The following is a 7,499-nucleotide window of genomic DNA, read 5'->3' on the forward strand; positions in this document are numbered from 1 at the left end:
CTTGGCTGCTGCCTCAAAGCACATTGTGCGCTGTCTATCTTGCGTGCTGCACAATATCGTTTATTATTTAGTAACTATTGATATCTACTGCTAGCTAGTTTATTGTGATGGTGCTTTTTTTTTCTTATTATGTTGCTCTTTGTTGTTTGCTGTCTCCTCTGTTTTTTTTCTCCATACAGGTGACCCAGGTGTTTTGTTTTTTTTTCTCTCTTCCCCCCCTTCTCACCGTCTCTTCTCCCCTTTGGTTTTCTTTCTCTCCCTCTCTTTCTTTCATTCTTTCTCCCTGTCCTATCCCCCAGTCATGTCTGTCCCGTTTGTAGCAACTGAAAATAAAATAAATTCATAATTATAATAAAGGTCAATCAAATGGACCAATATGGCAAGGCCATGATGATCCACTTGGTAAAATAAATCTGCTTGGCATCTTTCTTGGCCTTAAGACAACAATTCTGATGGCTGTTTCAGAATAGAATTTCACTCACACATGTGCTGTACCAATGTACCTGCACATGTGATGTGACAATAAAAGTGATTTGATTTGATTTGATTTGATTTGATTTTGATTTGATTTTGATTTGGCTATAGATCCAAACGGGACAAAAAAAAAAACAAAACAAACAAGTATAACAGCATTTACTCATTTTTTATTATTTAAACTGATCACATATTGTAAAAAAAAATGCTTTAAAGCTGTTATTTACTCTTTGTTTATTAATTGTACAAGAAGAATTTTTGTTTCATAATTAATGGCATAACTAAGGTTGATTTTACTTGTAGTGTGGCTGTTGTTAAATGAAATAAACCATGTTAATCCACATTTGTGGACTCCACATGTGTTTCTTCATGTTACTAGGAGACACTGTCAAAGTGTAGCTTAGAATAATAACTCCATCTACACTGATGTATGTTTTCCTCTCCAGTAACATTACACAAAAACTTCAGTCAAGTTTCACAGAGCCTAGTGAAGAGCTCAGATATTCAAATAAGAAGACTAAGTCCATTATCAGTAGTATTGTAGTCTCTCTCTTTAAAATCAGAGCTCAGGTCTTGTTGGAAGATGTGTTCTTTGAGTGCCCTTCTGTTTTAACTAATGCAGCTCAATATATTTTACATTTCAACAAATCTATTTTGTCTGAAAATACTTTAAAAACTTTGTAGCCTGATGCTCTCAGTAATTTCTAATGTAATGGTTCAGGTCAGTACTATAACAGTGAACAGCTTTAGTGAGCATTAATGTGCCACTTTCCTGTACAGAAGCAGAACGACCAGGTTATCTTCCTTACCCGGCTCCACTTACCGTAACACTGGCAGTAGTGCTGGGTAATCACACAAAGGTTATTGCAACATAAAGGCTTTGTGCTGTAAAAGCATGTCACAGGGTGTTTCTAACCACCAGGGGGCGGTGTAGGAATATTGATATATAAACACCGACACTGAGTCCACCATTATCAATATGATATTCTCAAGGTCTAAAGTCCTTCTAGCAGCAAGTCCTGGCAGTCAGGTCCATCCCAAAAACCTCTGAGCACTTATTTTATGTAAATTGTGTTAAATTTCAATGATCATCACCTCCAGTTTCCTCTGTATGTTTAATGGTTATTTCAGCAACCTTAGCTCATTTATTTCAAGTAATTGTTATTTCTGTTAGTATCCAGCAGCAGGATTTTTGGTAAAATGTTCTTCTTTTATCCTCTCTCTTCTTTACTTCTCTGTCCTTCTGAATTATTTTGGTAGCCTTTTGTCTCTTGTGCTTTGTATTATATATTTTGTCTCAACTGCCATCATTAATTTCAGATGTGTCCCCCACCTGTTTCCTGCATTACCGCTTGTATCTATTGTCTCGGTCTCTTCTCGTCCTTCTAGCTCCAAGTTCCCCTGTGTTTGTAGTCTTTGTGTTTATCATTCTAAGCATTTACCTGAATTCCCTGTTTTCTGTCACTGGTTTTATATCACCTGGAAAATCAATATTAAAGCTTGCTTTGCATTCTACTCCTGTGTTTGTGCCCATAGGGCAATAAGACGATCTATACAGCTCACGGTGGTTATCTTGGCTAATGAAGAATTAACAATGGGTAGAGGGCTTTCAATGTCACGGTCCTGGGTCTGTGACCCAGTGTTTTCTGTTTTGTATTGTTAATCTTTGATTTCATGATGTATCTTTGTTTATTCTTGCGTTTTGGGCCTGTTATATTGTATCTCTAAGTTCAGTCTATGTATTGGGGTGTCTCGTGATGTCTGATTACTCCCAGCTGTGCTCTCCTTCTGTGTCTCATTTCCTCGTTGTCCCTCTTTGTATTTAAGCCTTGTGTTTTCCTCTGTTAGTTGCTGGTTTGTCTGCGTTATGGCTCTCCGGCATCTGTGGTCATTCCCTGCTTCATTCTGTGTCAACAGCCCACGTCTCCCTGCTTTGCCATTTCAGGTCTGTGTTTTGTTAGCTTTCTCCAGTTTAGGTTTTTATTAGTGTCCGTCTACTCCTTTCCCATTTCCGTTTGTATTCCACTTCATGAATAAACTCACTCGCATCTCAGCTGCCTGCATCTTGGGTCCTAATTCTCCAACCCCAAACGTCTGCCTCAGCGGACATGACATTGAAAGTGTACAGAGAATTGTTTCGAACTGTTTCAGTAAGACTCACCATTTTAAAAAGTAGATGCTAATTTTGGAGTGTTTTGGAAATATGAAATAAATTGATGTGCCCACAAAAAAGTTGTCTTTGTAGGTTCATTTTCAAAGGGGTCAAACAACAATACAGAGCACAGCAGCAGCCGTTTGGCATTTTACTTAGACAAATAACAAGCATAAAATCATTTATAGAGACAAGTTATCTACCTGCTATGGCCACAAAATTATGGCGTTATTTTTGTGCCACTATTCTGAGCGCACGTAAAAAACATTGTGAAGAAAGTGAAAAGAAATTTATTTTGAGCCAAGAAAAGCTAAATTTGAGTGAACAAAATTCATTGCTGCGTGCAAAAAATGGATTTCAGTGTTTGCTGTTATCCACACACACACACACACACACACACACACACACACTCGCTCAGTTCTTGCATTTGCGCTCGCTGTGTGTTGCTTGCGCTCTCAACATTTCTGCCTCTTTCTGTACACCGTTATATATATCAACTCCCGTCAGAGTGATCGCAGTGTGGTGGATTTACCCGAAACCAGACAAAACGTGTTCGCCTGAAAATGCGCTGCAGGTGGGTTCCTTCAAGCATTAAATGATCAGGTTAAAGAACAACTGGTGTCACGGGATGAGCCAGCTTCCTTCGAAGAACTGATCTCCCTCACTTTTCATATACTGACACACAGATGGGAGAGAGCGAGGCAGATAAAAGTTATAAATATCCCAAACCTTCTGCCAGAACAGATTCTGTCTCCCTGCCAACCCATGCTTCCCCCTCCACTGCCTCTGGCTTTGATGCCTCACACTCAAGGCGATAAAGGCATACTCCAGAGCAGAGAGAGAGTGGGGTGTTTTTACAGCGGTCGCTCAGGGCATTTCCTCACTACCTGCCAGGTGTCATTTTCCTGTGTCATTCAGTGGTGCATTTTGGTAATCTCAGTCTCTCACTGAGTGTTTCCCTGTGACTGGCAAGCATGTTATGGAGTGGGTGTGAGCTATTATCCACCATGATTCTTATCTTCAACCACATTCGCATTTCTGACACCACCTTAAGAGAGTCCAGCTCCGTCCCCACAACATCACTAGCCTTCTAGATCAGTTTATTGAGTCTGTTAGCATCTGCGACCCTCAGCCTGCTGCCCCAGCATGCATCAGCATAGAGGATAGCACTGACCACATCAGACTCTTAGATGGATGGATGTCACATCTCCGCATTTCAACCATCCAATCAAGTCGCTGACATTTAATTATCCCATATCCACCCGCACCTCATCTCTCCCTATCTGACTTACACTGTAAAAAATGTTTGTGAAATTAACAGTAAAATTTGGTGAAATCTTGTAATCAAAAAAGTGTAAATAGAAAAACAAAGCAATGTCTAATTTACATCAACATTTTCTAAATAATACATATTCGACTGTAAAGTACTGAACCAAAAAAGATGTTAATTTTACAAGTTTGTATTTGCACGTTTTTTCAGATAGCTTTGTGTTAGGACGTGTTAGGGTGGAACGTTAACTATTAATATTCAGTTATTCACAAATGTTTGAACACATGTAAATCTTCATCTGTAGATAATGCAACTGACATTTATCAAAATTTTACAACTAAAACGAACCTGCCAATACTGACACATGCACACTTAACAGTCACCACCTCCTCTGGAGAGCTCAGCTCACAGTTGTGATGGTAAATCTTTCTGAGTGAGAAGAAATAATAAATTTTCATTAAAAGAATGAAAGCTATCTTTGTGTTAGTTACTGAAAGGAAAAGAAAACAGACTTCATCTTGAAAAGGCGATGCACATCACACTGCAGGAGCATCAAAGACAGAAAACAGTCTGTCTGTCTCGTTTCCTGCCAGGCAGAATACCCTGCAACTGGCACCTTTTCAGCATCTTTCTCACAGTAATCTTTCCACCCACAGTTTCCTGTTTACCACAGGTATGCAGCTTCAGCTGTTCTCTGTTAAATCTGGGTCAGGCCATTCAAGAACAGTATAGAAAAAACATAAAACAAAGAAAACACAACATAAGAAATATTAGAAATTGAATTTTGAAAACCAAGTATTCAAAAAACAAATTTGTCACCACAATCACTGTGATTACTGTTACTCCCATCACAGTCTCAGAACAGAAAATAAAGATCTCATGAGCTCAGATTACTCAGTTTTTATTTGGTTTTGTAGTTTGTGTTGTTTTGGAGTCCTTTGGTTTGATTGGTATTTTGTTTTTTATCACCCAGGTCTCGTGACCATTGATTCACGGTAATGTACACAAACAGAATGTTTTCCAGGTTTCCATAGCAAAACTTTGCATTTGGTGCATTTGTCCTAACTCTATAATTTCCCTCCTGATTAATAGATTAAAAACAGAACCAGTTCAGATCTGTTCTTAGACGGTAGCAGCCTTACTTTTTTTTTTTTTTTTGTCCCGTTTGGATCTTTAGCATCAGAATTGTTGTCTTAAGGCCAAGAAAGATGCCAAGTGGATTTATTTTACCAAGTGGATCATCATGGCCTTGCCATATTGGTCCATTTGATTGACCTTTATTATAATTATGAATTTATTTTATTTTCAGTTGCTACAAACGGGACAGACATGACTGTGGGATAGGACAGGGAGAGAGAATGAAAGAAAGAGAGGGAGAGAAAGAAAACCAAAGGGGAGAAGAGACGGTGAGAAGGGGGGGAAGAGAGAAAAAACCCAAAAACACCTGGGTCACCTGTATGGAGAAAAAAAAACAGAAGAGAAAGCAAACAACAGCCTTACTGAGCACGCACCAGCATCAAGCCTCCTTCACTGTTGGCAGGAAGTCAAAACAGGGTTTTGTGGTTTTGAAAGAACGACGTCACAGGTAGAAGAAGCAGAAATGATCTTCCTCTGAGAAGTGTCTGTTCTCCCCAAAGCTTTGAATAAACTTTATTAAGTTGACATGTCTGGTAATTGGTGCCTGTGATGAAGATGATGTCCTTTGATTTATGTTTGTGGAAGCAGAATTTCCTTTTTTTTTCCCCCATAGTTTCTATCATCTTTCTCCACGTCCTCTCATTCAGCTGTCTTGTTCTGTGCGATGTCTTGATGTGCTGTTTGAAACCTCTCCATGTTGGCTTGAAAATTTAAGTTGAAAAATGAATAACTTGTTCACTTGAACAGTTTCAGATTTTGTGAGAAGCTCAGAATGTGACGTCTAAAATATATAACATTGAATGTGCATGTTAGGCAATAGTGTGCAATAAAAGGAAATACCAAGACCTATTCTGCTCTGCAGTGTGACAGCTACAGATAAAGTTTTGATATAATAGGTCTGTTGACTGACTCAGTGGATGTTTTTGTTTCCTGACTTCTTCCTGACTTTGAACAGGCCAAACTCTATTAATATTGTAGCTGTTTTTCAGTGTCACTGCCCATTTAAAGCTTTGAAGCATTTAAAGCTCACACTTTGATATAGTACTTTTAATACTAAACTACTGTACAAAGTAGAGATGGCACGATACCACTTTTTTATGTCCGATACCGATACCATAAATTTGGATATCTGCCGATACCGATATGAATCCGATATAGTGTTTTTTAATCAACAAAACTGTTTTTTAAATATCTTGCTGCATTTTGTATAAGTTCATACTCAAGTTTAAAACAACAACTACACTAAAGCTATTCTGTTATACCTGTATGCAAAAAAAATATTTCATAGTTCAGCAATACTGATCAATCTAATAAACTTAGACCTACACCATCCTCCCTATTCTGGTATTTTAAAGAGTACTTAGCGTAAATATTAAGCAACCTAACTAATAGGGTTCCAACTCCCAGCAACAACAAAAATAAATAAATAAAAAATAGGGAACCACCCCTCACGCTCCACCTCATGATGCTTAATCGACGTAATCAACCTTAATTTGATGCAGTGTGAAAAAAAATGCACAGAAATCAATTATTTTTCAAGAAATATTAAATAGATTCAACATCTTTCTTCAACAAAATTGCAGACTGCACAGATGGTACCTTCCCAAAGGAAAAAGTACTATAGCTTACTAGGGTATATATATTAGACTTAATAGTCACTATATACAGTAATGGACTTCTATACATTTTACATCAAATTAAAACTTTGGGTGTCAGATAATTATTTATTAAAAGCTCGACATTTTAAATGAGAATAAGAAAGAAAAGTATGTCTTTGTGCCCCTTTTCCCTGTTCATGCCCTATCGGCCCCCCTGGCTAAACTTTGCTAGATCCGCCCCTGCACAGTTACAGCCGTCAGCTACGTAGAAAAAGATCCTCGAGTAGAAAGTAATATTAAATAAATTCTAACAACAGCTTATCAAGCTTAAACGTGCTGCTGTTGTTCAGCCGCTGGTTTCCTCTTTCTGGTGCAAAGTGGGCCAAAAACAAACAAGAGAGACGATCAGCTGATCATTAAGCAGTTTCATGATTGAAGTAGCAGCAGGAGAGGCAGTCGCTTGTTAAGCTTAACGCAGGAATGCTTTACAAACATTCAGAGATGGACTTACACACTTGCTTTACTTCTCTCGGGATAACTTTGTCGGAGATGAAATGCCAGGTTGCTAGCGAAGCTCCAAATGCTATCCAGACCACCGACAGGTCCCGCATGCCACAGCCGCTCTATCACGTGATGCATACTGCTCCGACGTGCTAACGTTCTGAGGTGAGTTACGGCGTGCTGCAAGTTTTGTGAGGTGCTTTCGTGATATTTAATGGATCGGATTACATTTTTTATTTTTCTCCGATATCCGATCCAGTAATTTAGGTCAGTATCGGACCGATACCGATACGTAATATCGGATCGGTCCATCTCTAGTACAAAGCTTTTCCTCTCACACTGCTGATATATCTGCTGGAGCTGTGTT

This window comes from Rhamphochromis sp. 'chilingali', assembly GCF_963969265.1.
Source record: "Rhamphochromis sp. 'chilingali' genome assembly, chromosome: 10".
NCBI classification, from domain to species: Eukaryota; Metazoa; Chordata; class Actinopteri; order Cichliformes; family Cichlidae; genus Rhamphochromis; species Rhamphochromis sp. 'chilingali'.